Source organism: Nycticebus coucang, chromosome 2, assembly GCF_027406575.1.
Source record: "Nycticebus coucang isolate mNycCou1 chromosome 2, mNycCou1.pri, whole genome shotgun sequence".
Taxonomy (NCBI): domain Eukaryota; kingdom Metazoa; phylum Chordata; class Mammalia; order Primates; family Lorisidae; genus Nycticebus; species Nycticebus coucang.
In genome coordinates, this window is record NC_069781.1 from 132068117 (window position 1) to 132085317 (window position 17201).

A 17201-nucleotide genomic window follows, 5' to 3' on the forward strand; every position below is an offset into this window, starting at 1 on the left:
TCTCCAGAAAGGTAAATGCCTCTGCCTTTGTGTCCATCTGGGAAGAGTTGTTACTGCTTCTTGAGCTGCTTCAGTTCATGCCCCCTAACTGTCATCAGAGTTTGGAGTGGATGCCTCTTTGAGGGCCACCCTTGTCCTTAGCCCTCTTCTAGTTTCTGCCATAGTCTTTGGACTCATGCACAGAAGCCAGGCCTCTCAACTACATCAGAGAAGACATTAGTCTTGTCAAGATGGTGGGGGTTCCATCAGATTTTAAGTGACAAAGTCACAACTTTTGGTAGATTCTTTCTGTCCAACTACCCGCAAACTGCAGTCTTTTTCATGGAGAAGCCTGCAACCAGATGTCATCAACTTAAAAAACATTCCTCTGAATGTTGCAATGGCATAGAAAGCCAACTTCTCTGGGATTACACTCCTGTGACCACCACAGACAAATATTCTTAGGAGAGCATTTTCTGCATGAACTTTTGGTCTCTCCCTTTCATGCAGGCATTAGGGATGTTGCAGACACAAATTCTTTAATGCAGGCAGAGTCCAGCAAGCTGGGCAGCAAATGGTTAGGATTTAGTCAGGTTCACTGTAGTTATTATTTATTAACTACAACCCTCTAAAAAAAGTTGTCTGGCAGATCTATTTTAGATCTCTAGGATTACACCTGTGGTGCATCTTACAAGGGTACATGTGAAACTTAGTAAATGTAGAATATAAATGTCTTAACACAATAACTAAGAAAATGCCAGGAAAGCTATGTTAACCATTGTGATGAAAATGTGTCAAACTGTTTATAAAACCAGTGTATGGGGCCCCATGATCGCATTAATGTACACAGCTATGATTTAATAAAAAAAAAAAGTTGTCTGGTCTAATTCAACCAACTGACCAGCTATTTTTGAAAACTGCATGACAATTGATGACGGTGTCAAAGGAGTTTCTGTGGATACACTAACAGGAGAGAGCAAACTGGGGCATTGACTGTCAGCCATTGGAGTGTCTGGATTTTAGCGAAGGCCCCAAAGTCAAGGACAACGGAAATGAAGCACCTCCCTCATTTTTAAAAGAGTTTGCAGCATCTAGCTACCAGAAGTTTATTCTAGGTTTGATAAGAAGTCTATATTGACTTTGTGATTCTTACCTAGTGCCATCAGCCACCAACTATAAAGGGTATGTGAGGAATTTAGAAGTTTGGAATCAGGTGGGGGACTTGGGAGCAGTGGGGCATTACATGGTGGGAGTGCTGAGAGGTGTCCCTCAAACCAAATGAAGTGGTCCTGAGAGATCCCCTTAGAGATCAGGTGCCTGTGTGGAGTGATGATGGGCTTGGCATTTCCTGGTTAAACATGTGCCCACCTGGTACAATTAATGAACAGTCCTTGATGAAAATCTTCCTGGGATATATTTGGTAGGTGTATAAAAGTAGAAATGAGCATGAGAGAATAATGCCTGCTTCTCTCCTACAGGTCTCCAAGAAGGAAGAGTAGCTAAGGTTTCAGGGTGAGGGCAGAGGGCAGAGAGCAGTGGCAGGATGACCTGCGCTCCAGCCATTGGGTAGGGCAGGGCACCACAAGCAGCAGCAGAAAGTGGCTGCATGAGCCATCCATGAGGTAACCTGCCCCAGAAGGCAGTCTGCCGGCTTAGGAGACTTGCACAGATGGTCTGCAGGCCTACTAGGTACAGAAGTAAATGGAACTTGTTGATCAAGGACCCAGCAGAAATTTATCTTGCATGCTTCAAATAAAGAGATTTTTAAGAATTGGGTTTATTAGAGGCGGAGCAAGATGGCAGCCGAGTAACAGCTTCCTTGCATCTGGGCACCGTGAGTCTGGGGAGATAGGACTCCAGGCATCTCTGGCTGGTGGGAACTGCCTATCATCACTCCTATGAGGATACAGGGAGTCAGCGAGAGACTTCTGGACCCCAAGAGGAGGACTAAAACCGTGGAAAACCGGCAAGTGGTCGCGTGTGTTCTATCCGTCTAAACCTGCCCACAACTGTAAGTTCAGTAGCAGCGAGACTGCAAACCAGAAAGGCCTTACCTGTGAACTGTTTTGATGTCCTTGGACTTGGCACTGAGTTGAACTGCCTTGGGGAAGGCCTGAGCGGGAGTGCGGAGAACTTTGGCCATTGTCTAGGGCCCCAGTCTGAGCCGCTGAGCCAGACAGAGCTAATAGTGTTTGGCGGTGGGTCACACGGATCCATTGTCAGTGATCTGCCCTGGCAAGCTCCGCCCTCAGGGTCGCAGAGCTAGAAATGGGTGGGAGCTGGTAACCCAGCAACCAAGTAGCCTAAGGGTGGGGTCTGAGCCGCCTTGCAGCCCTAACCCTCAGGGGCAGAGTGAGACCAGTTTTGGCACACTGGGTAAGTGGATAGCCACTTCAGCAGCGATTGCAGTGAGAAAGCTGGGAAAGCTTCTGCTCAGCAAGTTTACAAGTTCAAAGTGCCTTTTAAGTAGGCTGAAGAGAGATTTAGGGTGTCTACCTGCTGGGGTTTGAGAAATCAGCAGCCTCCAGTCGTATCAGAACTGTGACTAACATCTCATACCCCAGAAGACCACGTGTTGCCCAGACAATTTTCAATAACATATACAAACTGCTTTGTTTTTGGTTGTGTATTTTTTTCTTTTTTTTGTTTGGTTGTTTTTTTGTTTGTTTATTTTGACGTTGTTGATGTTCTTTTGTTTTTTTAATTTCAATCTTTTCCACACAGATCACTTTTTCTTTCTCAATTTTCCTAGTTTAATTATAATTTCCCATTGCTGCCTTTTTTAATAACTTCAACTTCATTTTTGCTAGTGTTTCTACCGATATAATTTGGTTTTTCACCCAATTTTATCCCTGTAAAGTTTTCTGTTTGCTTGTTTTGGTTTGATTTATAGCATTTTTGTCTTTCCTCTCTACTTGGTGGAGGTGGGGTACTGTGTCTGACCAGGTTAGCAAAGAGCTGCTGACCTCAAGGGAACCACGCAAGTGGGCACCCCCAGAAGGTGGGGTTTTTTAAGGTTGTGTCAAAGTACCCTACTGTACACCTATATTGCCCTGTCTCCCTCTTTCTGTGCCTCTCTTCTTTTTGTAAATATTCCTTATACCCACCCCCTCTCCTTTCTCTATCTTTCTTTTTTTCTTATCACTCGGTCCTCCTTTCTTTCATCCCCCTTTTTTATGCTCTTCAACCTTCTCACCCTTCTGGTCCTGTAACCCTTAGTCCACAGGCACAAGAACTTAAAGAGCAAGAGGAAGTGAAAGGAAAATTAGGGCAAGGAAACAGATAAAAGAAATCACTCATGAGGAAGAATCAGCAGAAAACTCCAGGCAACATGAAGAACCAGTCTAGAACAACCCCACCAAGGGACCATGAGGTAGCTACTGCAGATGATTCCACCAGTATAGAAATGTTAGGAATGACAGAAAGGGAATTTAGAATACACATGTTGAAAACAATGAAAAAAATGATGGAAACAATGAAGGAAATTGCTAATAAAGTGGAAAATAACCAAAAGGAAATCCAAAAACAGAATCAAATCAGAGATGAACGATATGAAGAATATAAAAAGGATATAGCAGACCTGAAGGAACTGAAACAGTCATTTAGGGAACTTAAAGATGCAATGGAAAGTATCAGCAACAGGTTAGACCATGCAGAAGAAAGAATTTCAGAGGTAGAAGACAAAGTTCTTGAGATAACTCAGAAAGTAAAAGAGGCAGAAAAGAAGAGAGAGAAAGCAGAACATTCACTGTCAGAATTATGGGACTTTATGAAGCGTTCCAACATACGAGTTATAGGAATTCCAGAAGGGGAAGAAGAATGCCCCAGAGGAATGGAAGCCATACTAGAGAATATTATAAAAGAAAATTTCCCAAACATCACCAAAGATTCTGACACACTGCTTTCAGAGGGATATCGGACCCCGGGTCAACTCTAACGGAGCTTCTCCAAGACACATTGTGATGAACCTGTCCAAAGTCAAGACAAAAGAAAAGATTCTGCAAGCTGCCAGGAGTAAGCGCCAGTTGACCTACAGGGGCAAATCCATCAGAGTTACCGCAGACTTCTCTAATGAAACTTTCCAAGCAAGAAGACAATGGTCATCTACCTTTAATCTACTTAAACAGAACAATTTTCAGCCCAGAATTCTGTACCCTGCTAAGCTAAGCTTCAAAATTGACGGAGAAATCAAATCATTTACGGATATACAAACATTGAGGAAATTTGCCACAACAAGACCAGCTCTACAGGAAATACTTCAACCTGTTCTGCACACTGACCACCACAATGGATCAGCAGCAAAGTAAGAACTCAGAAATCAAAGGACAGAACCTAACTTCCACACTGATGCAAAAGATAAAACTAAGCAATGGACTCTCACCAAATAAGATGAATAGAATACTACCACACTTATCAATTATCTCAATAAATGTTAATGGCTTGAATTCCCCACTGAAGAGACATAGATTGGCTGACTGGATTAAAAAACACAAGCCATCCATTTGCTGTCTGCAAGAAACACACCTGGCTTCAAAAGACAAATTAAAGCTCCGAGTCAAGGGTTGGAAGACAATTTTTCAGGCAAATGGAATTCAGAAGAAAAGAGGAGTTGCAATCTTATTTTCAGATACATGTGGATTTAAAGTAACTAAAGTCAAAAAAGACAAAGATGGTCACTTTATATTGGTCAAGGGAAAACTACAACAAGAAGACATTTCAATTCTAAATATTTATGCACCCAATTTAAATGCTCCCAGATTCTTGAAGCAGACCTTACTCAGTCTGAGCAACATGATATCTGATAATACCATCATAACAGGGGACTTTAACACACCTCTTACGGAGCTGGACAGATCCTCTAAACAGAAATTAAACACAGATGTAAGAGATTTAAATGAGACCCTAGAACAATTATGCTTGAGAGACGTATATAGAACACTCCACCCCAAAGATAAAGAATATACATTCTTCTCATCACCCCATGGAACATTCTCCAAAATTGATCATATCCTGGGACACAAAACAAATATCAACAGAATCAAAAGAATTGAAATTTTACCTTGTATCTTTTCAGACCATAAGGCACTAAAGGTGGAACTCAACTCTAACAAAAATGCTCGACCCCACCCAAAGGCATGGAAATTAAACAATCTTCTGTTGAATAACAGATGGGTGAAGGAAGAAATAAAACAGGAAATCATTAACTTCCTTGAGCATAACAACAATGAAGACACAAGCTACCAAAACCTGTGGGATACTGCAAAAGCAGTTTTGAGAGGAAAATTCATCACTTTAGATGCCTACATTCGAAAAACAGAAAGAGAGCACATCAACAATCTCACAAGAGATCTTATGGAATTGGAAAAAGAAGAACAATCTAAGCCTAAACTCAGTAGAAGAAAAGAAATATGCAAAATCAAATCAGAGATCAATGAAATTGAAAACAAAAGAATCATTCAGAAAATTAATGAAACAAGGAGTTGGTTTTTTGAAAAAATAAATAAAATAGATAAAACATTGGCCAGACTAACTAGAAATAGAAAAGTAAAATCTCTAATAACCTCAATCAGAAACGATAAAGGGGAAATAACAACTGATCCCACAGAGATACAAGAGATCATCTCTGAATACTACCAGAAACTCTATGCCCAGAAATTTGACAATGTGAAGGAAATGGATCAATATTTGGAATCACACCCTCTCCCTAGACTTAGCCAGGAAGAAATAGACCTCCTGAACAGACCAATTTCAAGCACTGAGATCAAAGAAACAATAAAAAAGCTTCCAACTAAAAAATGCCCTGGTCCAGATGGCTTCACTCCAGAATTCTATCAAACCTTCAAGGAAGAGCTTATTCCTGTACTGCAGAAATTATTCCAAAAAACTGAGGAAGAAGGAATCTTCCCCAACACATTCTATGAAGCAAACATCACCCTGATACCAAAACCAGGAAAAGACCCAAGCAAAAAGGAGAATTTCAGACCAATCTCACTCATGAATATAGATGGAAAAATTCTCAACAAAATCCTAGCCAATAGATTACAGCTTATCATCAAAAAAGTCATTCATCATGATCAAGTAGGCTTCATCCCAGGGATGCAAGGCTGGTTTAACATACGCAAGTCCATAAACGTTATCCACCATATTAACAGAGGCAAAATTAAAGATCATATGATCCTCTCAATAGATGCAGAAAAAGCATTTGATAAAATCCAGCATCCTTTTCTAATTAGAACACTGAAGAGTATAGGCATAGGTGGCACATTTCTAAAACTGATTGAAGCTATCTATGACAAACCCACAGCCAATATTTTACTGAATGGAGTAAAACTGAAAGCTTTTCCTCTTAGAACTGGAACCAGACAAGGTTGTCCTCTGTCACCTTTACTATTCAACATAGTGCTGGAAGTTCTAGCCAACACAATTAGGCAAGACAAGGAAATAAAGGGAATCCAAATGGGAGCAGAGGAGGTTAAACTCTCCCTCTTTGCTGACGACATGATCTTATACTTAGAGAACCCCAGAGACTCAACCACAAGACTCCTAGAAGTCATCAAAAAATACAGTAATGTTTCAGGATATAAAATCAATGTCCACAAGTCAGTAGCCTTTGTATACACCAATAACAGTCAAGATGAGAAGCTAATTAAGGACACAACTCCCTTCACCATAGTTTCAAAGAAAATGAAATACCTAGGAATATACCTAACGAAGGAGGTGAAGGACCTCTATAAAGAAAACTATGAAATCCTCAGAAAGGAAATAGCAGAGGATATTAACAAATGGAAGAACATACCATGCTCATGGATGGGAAGAATTAACATTGTTAAAATGTCTATACTTCCCAAAGCAATCTACCTATTCAATGCCATTCCTATCAAAGTACCTACATCGTACTTTCAAGATTTTGAAAAAATGATTCTGCGTTTTGTATGGAACCGGAAAAACCCCTGTATAGCTAAGGCAGTTCTTAGTAACAAAAATAAAGCTGGGGGCATCAGCATACCAGATTTTAGTCTGTACTACAAAGCCATAGTGCTCAAGACAGCACGGTACTGGCACAAAAACAGAGACATAGACACTTGGAATCGAATTGAACACCAAGAAATGAAACTAACATCTTACAACCACCTAATCTTTGATAAACCAAACAAGAACTTACCTTGGGGGAAAGACTCCCTATTCAATAAATGGTGTTGGGAGAACTGGATGTCTACATTTAAAAGACTGAAACTGGACCCACACCTTTCCCCACTCACAAAAATTGATTCAAGATGGATAAAGGACTTAAACTTAAGGCATGAAACAATAAAAGTCCTCCAAGAAAGCATAGGAAAAACACTGGAAGATATTGGCCTGGGGGAAGACTTCATGAAGAAGACTGCCATGGCAATTGCAACAACAACAAAAATAAACAAATGGGACTTCATTAAACTGAAAAGCTTCTGTACAGCTAAGGACACAATAACCAAAGCAAAGAGACAACCTACACAATGGGAAAGGATATTTGCATATTTTCAGTCAGACAAAAGCTTGATAACCAGGATCTATAGAGAACTCAAATTAATCCACATGAAAAAAGCCAACAATCCCTTATATCAATGGGCAAGAGACATGAATAGAACTTTCTCTAAAGACGACAGACGAATGGCTAACAAACACATGAAAAAATGTTCATCATCTCTATATATTAGAGAAATGCAAATCAAAACAACCCTGAGATATCATCTAACCCCAGTGAGAATGGCCCACATCACAAAATCTCAAAACTGCAGATGCTGGCGTGGATGTGGAGAGAAGGGAACACTTTTACACTGCTGGTGGGACTGCAAACTAGTACAACCTTTCTGGAAGGAAGTATGGAGAAACCTCAAAGCACTCAAGCTAGACCTCCCATTCGATCCTGCAATCCCATTACTGGGCATCTACCCAGAAGGAAAAAAATCCTTTTATCATAAGGACACTTGTACTAGACTGTTTATTGCAGCTCAATTTACCATTGCCAAAATGTGGAAAGAGCCTAAATGCCCACCAACCCAGGAATGGATTAACAAGCTGTGGTATATGTATACCATGGAATACTATTCAGCCATTAAAAAAAATGGAGACTTTACATCCTTCGTATTAACATGGATGGACGTGGAAGATATTATTCTTAGTAAAGCATCACAAAAATGGAGAAGCATGAATCCTATGTACTCAATCTTGATATGAGGACAATTAATGACAATTAAGGTTATGGGGGGGGAAGCAGAAATAGGGATGGCGGGAGGAGGGTGGGGCCTTAGTGTGTGTCACACTTTATGGGGGCAAGACATGATTGCAAGAGGGACTTTACCTAACAATTGCAATCAGTGTAACTGGCTTATTGTACCCTCAATGAATCCCCAACAATAAAAAAAAAAGAATTGGGTTTATTGAGATAAAATTTATTTAAAATGAAATTCATCCTTTTAGATGCCCTATTTAATGAATTTTTCCAAATGTGTAAGGTCATGTAACCACTACCAGAAAACAGATCTACAACATTTACATTACCCCTCCTCTCTCCCCCCCCAAAAAAATTCCCTCAAGCCTTTTTGCAATTCCCTTATACCACCACTCCTGGCTACTACTGATCAGCCAATTCTAAACTCATATGAGGTGAAAGTTAATGTTCATTCTCTACGGCTTACAGCACCACTTTTCGTAAAGAACAAAGAGATCTTTTTTACTGAAGTATAAAATGCATGCAGAAAAGTGCACCCTGTCTTTATAGTTCTGCCTTTTCTAGATCATCATGTAAATGGAAACATAGAGTATGTGCCCTTTTGTATCTGGCTTCCTTAACTTAGCAGGTGTTTTTGAGATTCATCCATGTTGTTGCATATATTAGTGGCTTGTTTCTATGTATTGCTAGGTAGCATTCCATTGTACAGATGTGCTATTGTTTGTTTATCCATTCGTCTGTTGTAGGATATTTTTTATTTGCTTCTATTCTTGGTAAATTTAAAGGAATAGAAATTATTCCTTGCATCTTCTCGGACCACAATGGAATAAAACTTGAACTCAGTAACAACAGGAATCTGCATACTCATACAAAATCATGGAAGTTAAATAACCTTATGTTGAATGATAGCTGGGTCAGAGATGAGATTAAGAAGGAAATCGCCAAATTTCTGGAACAAAACGACAATGAAGACACGAATTATCAGAACCTCTGGGATACCACAAAGGCAGTCCTAAGAAGGAAATTTATAGCACTACAAGCCTTCCTCAAGAGAATGGAAAGAGAGGAAGTTAACAACTTAATGGGACATCTCAAGTAACTGGAAAAGGAAAAACATTCCAACCCCAAACCCAGTAGAAGAAAAGAAATAACCAAAATTAGAGCAAAATTAAATGAAATCGAAAACAAAAGAATTATACAACAGATCAATAAATCAAAAAGTTGGTTTTTTGAAAAGGTCAATAAAATAGATAAACCTCTGGCTAACCTAATCAGAAAAGAAAGAGTAAAATCTCTAATTTCATCAATCAGAAACGACAAAGACGAAATAACAACAGACTCCTCAGAAATTCAAAAAATCCTTAATGAATATTACAAGAAACGTTATTCTCAGAAATATAAAAATCTGAAGGAAATTGACCAATACTTGGAAGCACGTCACCTTCCAAGACTTAGCCAGAATCAAGCGGAAATGTTGAACAGGCCAATATCAAGTTCTGAAATAGCATCAACCATACGAGATCTCCCTAAAAAGAAAAGCCCAGGGCCAGATGGCTTCACGTCAGAATTCTACCAAACCTTTAAAGAGGAACTAGTACCTATATTACTCAACCTGTGCCTTTTTCATTTTTTAACAGTGTCTTTTGAGGAGTAAAAGTTTTAAAATTTTGATGATTTCTCATTTATTGAAGTTTTCCTTTATACTCTATGCCTTTTGTGTTGTAGATGATATGTCTTTGCCTAATGCAAATTCACATAGATATTCCCATACCTTTTCTTTCTTTTTTTTTTTTTTGTAGAGACAGAGTCTCACTGTACCGCCCTCGGGTAGAGTGCCGTGGCGTCACACGGCTCACAGCAACCTCTAACTCTTGGGCTTACGCGATTCTCTTGCCTCAGCCTCCCGAGCAGCTGGGACTACAGGCGCCCGCCACAACGCCCGGCTATTTTTTTGTTGTTGCAGTTTGGCCGGGGCTGGGTTTGAACCCGCCACCCTCGGCATATGGGGCTGGCGCCCTACTCACTGAGCCACAGGCGCCACCCCATACCTTTTCTTTTTAAAGTTTCATACTTTCAGCTCTGAAATTTAGGTCTGTGATCCCCTTCAAGCCAATTCTACACTTGTGTGAGGCAAGAGTTAATGTCCATTCTCTATGGCTTATAGCACCACTTTTCAAAAAGAACAAAGAGATTTCTTTTACTGAAGTATAAAATGCATGCAGAAAAGTGCACATATTACAAGTGTACAGCTCAATGAATTTTCACAAATGGTGTTACCAGCCCCCAAACCAGAAAACAGACCTAATCCAGGTCTTCAGAAACTCCCTTCATCTTTTCTTTCAGCCATTACTCACTCTTGATAAACACTACTCTGCTTCTAACAGCTAAGATTAGCTCTGCCTATTTTTATACTTTACATAAATGGAATCAGATAACATATTCATGTTCTTTCACTCAACATTATATTGGCAAGATTCATGCATGTTGTTACCTGTCATTATAGATCATATATTTTTGTTGCTGTGTTGTATTCCACTGAGTGATTATACCACAATTTATTTGTCCATTCTATTGTTAATACACAGGGCACAGTGTCCAGTTTGGGGCTGTTATTAATGGATAAGGCTGTTATAGATGCTCTAGTACATACCATTTAGTGAACACACGTTCGCATTTCTGTTGGGTGCGTTCCTAGGAGTAGAATTGTTGTGTATGTCCAGCATTATTTGACACGTCAAAGATTTCTCCAAAGTGGCCACACCACTTTATACCCTCACTAGCAGTGCAGGAGAGTTTTGGTTGCTCCACATGCTCACCTAACTTGGAATCATCCACCATTTTTATTTTAGCTATTCACTAAATAGAGTGTGCAGCCATATCTCATACTTTATTTTTTTTTGATGATTAGCAAGGTTGAGCCCCCTTCCATATGTTTATGAAATACACGAAGCAGGATATTTGGATATGTTCTCTTGTGAAATGTCTATTTAAGTCTTTTGGTCACTGTGCAAGTACTTACAAAGGACTTATGCATCTCTTACAAAGATGTATGCATTTCCAATAGACCATGCTGATATCCCTCTCTATGTGTTGCCTTTTGAAGAATTTTCCTGATGACACTACTTCGTGGGATGTCAAGGTACCCAGGGACTAGGTACCTTGAACAGGGAGCCATGCTCACTCCACAGGTGAAGGGTTTAGGGGATGAATCAGATTCACCTGAGTCCAGTGATGGCTGGTGCTGGGAAGGCAGGCTGGCCAGCCAGAGCTGTGGTCATGAGAAGCTGTCTTACTGCCAGGCGCAGCCTGTGACCCCCATCTCCTTCTGCCCTCCACTCCCCTGCTGGGCCCTCCATGGGCTGAGCCCAGATGTCAGCCAGCAAGGAAACCCAAAAGATGCTATCCAAGGAGTCAGCCTCTGGGGACACAGAGATAGAGAAGGGGCAGGCATAGATCAGAGGACAGGGTGCAGTGAATAAAACTCAGTAAAGAGGGTTTGAAAGAGATTACCAAAGCATGTACCTCCCAGGTTAAGAAACTATGCAGTGTACATGTCCTCATGAAGAATCCAAAAAACATGGTCCTCAAGAGAGCCAACATCTGAGTGATTGACATGTGAGGATTGCAGCAGCAGAACTAGTTTAAGTTAAAAGGAAAAAAGACCTTTTGCTTACTTTCTTTAATCTCCACTCCCCTGTCCTGCCTCTGGAATAGCCAGAAGAGAGAGGAAAAGGGAGAAAGATCTAGGAAAAGGAGAGATGATGCCTCTACCCACCCCTAGCCCAGCCTCTGGCTCAGTCTGAGCTGGGGGTTGGGGAAGGAGGGAGTTTGTCTTGGGTTGAGATTCAAATTTTGATCCAGACTGGATTGGAATCTTCAATACCTGAAAGTGAGTCATCCTGGCAGGAATCAGACTTTTTCTTATGATTGCAAATCCCTGGGAGACTGAGGTGAGCTGGCTGGAGATGTTGATAAGGCTCAGAGAAGGAAGATGGAAAGGACTTACTTGAAGGTGGGGACAGGAGAAGAGGAAGCTGTTTCCTGTTTGATCCTCACTAAGTTCAGACTGTTCCACACACCAGTTTTAAAAGATAACTCAAATCTCTCTTCCTTCTTCGATAGGCTCAGGGCTACAAACTTTCCATGTACTGTCTTATTAACCCTTGCAACTGCTCTATAGCTGAGGACTGTTATTATCACTCCTTTACAGGTGAGGAAACTGAGAGAGATTAAGTAAGTTGTCCAAGACTACATCAACCTGGTTTCAAGCCTAACAGATCTAACTCTATAGCAGTGATTTTCAACCAGTGTGCGGTGAAAGGATGTTAGGTGTGCCACAAAAATTTTTAAAGATTGTTAATTAAATTATTTTTGAAAGACAGTCAAAGCATAGTAAGTACATTCTTTTTGTTACTTTTTTTTATCGGCATAATTTAAGCGTGCTGTGGAAGTTTAACTATAGGTTCAAATGTGCCGTGAAATAACAACAACAAAAAAAAAGGTTGAAAACATTGCTCTAGAAGCTGAGCTAAATCTGCCCAGCTCCACACATGCGCTCTGTGCCTAGCTCAGCGGTGACAGGCACAGAGCTGTGAAGTTGTTGTCTCCAGAGTCTATTCAGGCTGGGTGAGTACCTGAGAGGGGGGCTGGCCATTGCATTGACCATGACTGGTTGAGGGTTGGGTGGACCCCACACGTGTGTGTGGGAAGACAGGGGCCTCCTCATGCAGCCAGCAGTATAGCAGCAGCGCCCTCCTACAGCTGATATCTCTACCTCTGGCTTCCAGGTGATGGGGGGACTGGCCTGGGATCCCTCTTCAGCTCCTCCGGTGGTGCAGGTGGTGTCCAGAGAAGCTGCATGACAAGTAGGGGACAGGTGCAAAAAGTTCTGGGGTTGTGCCACCTGATGTGGGGGGAATGGAAGAGCAGAGGGAGGAACTATCACCATGTGGCCAGGTTGTGGAGGCGCCATAGCAAAGAAAGAACAAGCTGAGACCACAAGTGAAAGTGGAGTCCGGAAATGTAGCCAGGTGTGAGCTGGAGGGACAAAGTGGGAGTCAGCACGGGTGATGGTCATAGGAGGTGGGGGTAGGGGTAGAAGAGGGTCAGGGCTCTGCCCGTGGCAGGCTGCCTATGGGGGACAGTCTGCCCTGGGGCTCCCTCCAGGGGCTGGGTCCGTACCCACTGTCCTGAGAATGTCATCATCACGGCTGACTCCACCCTGGTACTAGACATTTACTAGTGGCTTCACCTCTGAGATGAGCTCCTTTACAGTCACCCTCACTCAGACCATCACTCAGCTGAATCAGCAAGCTTTCTAACAAGTTGCCACTCACCCAGAGGGCCCCCTTTGCAGGCACATATTGTCCATTTTTTGGATCCAGCCCAGAATACAGTCCCAACTCAACCCCACCTTCTTAGGCAGTCAAGTCATCTCTGAGCAGCCCAGGGCTCCTGGAACTCCCCTCATGACCTTCCTGAGCACCTGACTCTAGATGCTACACCTCAACTCTTCCCAATATTTGCTCCAGGAGTCCCGGATACTACCCCGTTTCCCCGAAAATAAGACATCCTCCGAAAATAAGACCTACTTACAGGAAAGATAAGATGTCCCCTGAAAATAAGACCTAGCGCATCTTTGGGAGCACACCTTAAAATAAGACACTGTCTTATTTTGGGAGAAACAGGGTAGGAAACCTACATGCAGAGCCCCGCAACCAGGACTCATCTTGGAGGTGGTGCATCCCAGAGCGACCCCACCCATCCACAACATGCCCCACCTCTCTGTCATGTTCACAACGATGCCACACATAGTGAAAGACCAGGTTGAAGTGAAGACACACTATTGCAACAATGTGGCCCTGAGTCCACTAGGGAAATTTGTTCCCACTCTCTTCATCTGTGGGCACAACTTCCATCTGGTTACTCGTCCTTCTCAGATGTGTGGGGACTGAAGGCTAGAGTTTCTGGAGTCCACTGTTCTTTCTTCCTTTGCCCAGGGTTCTCATCAAGGAATCAAGAACAAAGTGTCATCTGTCACTTGAAAAAAGTTCTTGGAAAAACAAATAAAAACTGCAGCGAGGTGATACTTCACACCCTCTAGGGTGACTGTAATTTTAAAAAATGGAAAATACAGTAAAGCTCTGTAAGTTGGACATCCAAGGGACTATTACAAACTGGTCGACATTCAGAGATGGTGAATATAAGAAAATAGGCCTACTGTACTGAAACATACATATGGTTCCTGTCCAGTCTATGAAAATTAGGTCAATTTAAGGAGGTGGTCAGTGTAGGGAGGTGGTCAGCTATGGAGGTTCTACTATAAGCATTGGTGAGGTTGTGAAGAAATGGGAATCTTCATACATTGCTGGCAGAAATGCAAAATGGTGTAGCCAGTATGGAAGACAGCATGTCGTTTCCTCAGAAAATTAAACATAGACTTATTATAAGGCCCAGTGATTCCACTCCCAGAAATATATTTTAAAGAATGGAAAATAGGTACACACTAAACATGCGTATGTATATCCACATTCATAGCCACACTATTCACAATAGCCAAAATGCGAAAACAAGTTTCCATGAACAGATGAATGTATAAACAAATTTGGTATAGTCATACAATGGAATATTATTCAGCTTTAAAAAGGAATGAAACACTGAGACAGGAGGATCTCTTGAGATCAGGAGTTTGAGACCAACCTGAGCAAGGCTGAGACCCTGTCTCTACAAAAAAAAAATTGAAAAATTAGCCAGGCAGGGTGGCACACACCAGTAATCCCAGCTACTGGAGAAGCTGAGGCTGATCTCAAGAGCTTAAGGTTACTGTGCACTATGATGGCACTACTGCACTCTGGCCTGGGCAACAGAGTGTGTCTAAAAAAACATAAACAACAGAATGAAACACTGGCACATGCTACAACATGGAAAAACCTTGGAAATATGCTAAGTGAGAGTAGCCAGCCATAACTAGTCACATATTGTATGTTTCCACTTATGGGAAATGCTCAAAATAGGTAAATCCACAGGGAAAGGAAACACATTAGTGGTTGCCCAGGACTGGGGTTAAAGGGGAGGGGAACAACAGCTTACTGGTATAGGGCTCCCTTTGGGGATGATAAAAATCTTTCAGGGTCAGATAGAGGTAATGGTTGCACAAAATTGTAAATGTGCCAAATGCCACTGAATTGTTCATATGTTTAAACAATTGTTCAATTGTTTAAAATGGTTAATTTATGTTATGTGAGTTTCCCCTCAATGAAAAAAAAGTTTTCAGTAGTGGGGTTGAGCCTGGAGACCTGAGGTCATCTAAAGTCTTTAGATGTTCTTTTATTAGCCTTTCTTCTCTTGAGCTATTAATTGGGTGCTTGATTAGAGTCAAACGTTGCTCTTTTACCAGTGGGTCCATGTGTATAAAGAATCTGAGGTACTTTACTTAAAATTCAGGATTATGAAACTCACAGTAGAGGGATTCTAGAATTACCAGGCCTGGGAGGAGAAAGAGGCCTGGTGTCCAGTGGAATGCTGAGCAGTCAAAAGGTGACTCTTTGGCCATCTGGAAGCCAGCAGCAGTCCCATACGATTGCAGGTGCTGAGGGCATGGGACATGGTGGAAAGGACATTCCCATAGAGGATGCCAATGTCCAGAGGGGTTTCACAAACTAGGAAGACAGAGGAGTGAAGTGGTTTTTCCCAAAGACACCCTATATGAATGATCTGGAACTGGGTGTCAGCCTCCCTACCCCACCAACTCACAATCACCACCCTTCACTCTTAACAGCCATAGCACGGAAGGACAGAGATTATGCAAAGGTCCAAGAAATCATCCTCCCACCCAGAAAGGAGACACACCTAGACTCAGCTAGTAGGTGCTGAGCTGCTTCACCAAGAATTCTTGCCTTCCTGATATTGCTTAGTTAGCCCACATACTCCACACACCTCTACTACTCTCCTGTGATGAAGATTGTTTTCCCTTTCTTCCCTGGTTATGATTTGAATGGCTATTTGCTTAACCATAGCCTTGACCCTTCCAGGAGTGTGTATCTATGCTGGCTATGTCAACTCATCACTTTCCTGAGAAGGTTATAACTGGGACCCAGACACCTGCTTTGTGGGGGGAACTAGATTCTGGTAAGACTCTGGTGTTGCTGGAGGCTGTTACCCCTACGTGGCAACCAGGCAGAGAGGGGCAGAGAAAACAAGGAGGTAGAGAAGATAGTGTCATTTCCCTGCAGTGTCCAGAGCTTAGCTCTCTGTTCCTGACACCCAGACCTAGGCTGCCCTTGGATGCTGAAGAGTCCCTCAGGATGCTGCTGTCACAGGCCCTGCAGATTGCCACTCTCACAACACACTCAACTCCTGCTCAGGAATATAGAGGATGGAAAGCTAAAGTCCTTATTTCTCAGACTCCCTTACATCAAAGGCTTTATGAAACCTACATCTCACCTGGCACATGCATGTGCAGGAGACTTGGGAGTTGGTAATGGGTACCTCAGGGAGAAAAGACCTTCTACAAGCAGAGTGGACCAGGTCCTGGGAGGCTGAGCAGAGGCACTATTGTCCCAGCCTTAAGCCACATACAGGAGTATCAGTGACAGTGGAGTTTTCAGAAAAGTCCTGTGGTCTTGTCAGGAATTCCTGGCTGTAAAATCTAAGTATATGTCTTTGATCTTCCCAGAAATTCACAAACTGAAGGATGTGCTATAGTAAATTCCTTTCTCTTAAACAAACTGAAGTGGATTCTGTAGTCTGCAACTAAACATCCTAATTTATACACCTGTGAGTAATAAATTTATCTTGTTGATAGTCTCACTTGAGAGTCTGTCACTTGTAAGCAAAATAGTCTAAATCAATACAATAGCCAGATCATCTAAATTATGTTTAGAAAAACACTTTGAAATGGATATCCAATTCTTTCACCCAAATAATAGCAGTCTCCATTTTTTGGCAGCTATGACTATATGTATCCTATAGATCAGTGGTTCTCAACCTGTGGGTCGAGACCCCTTTGGGGGGT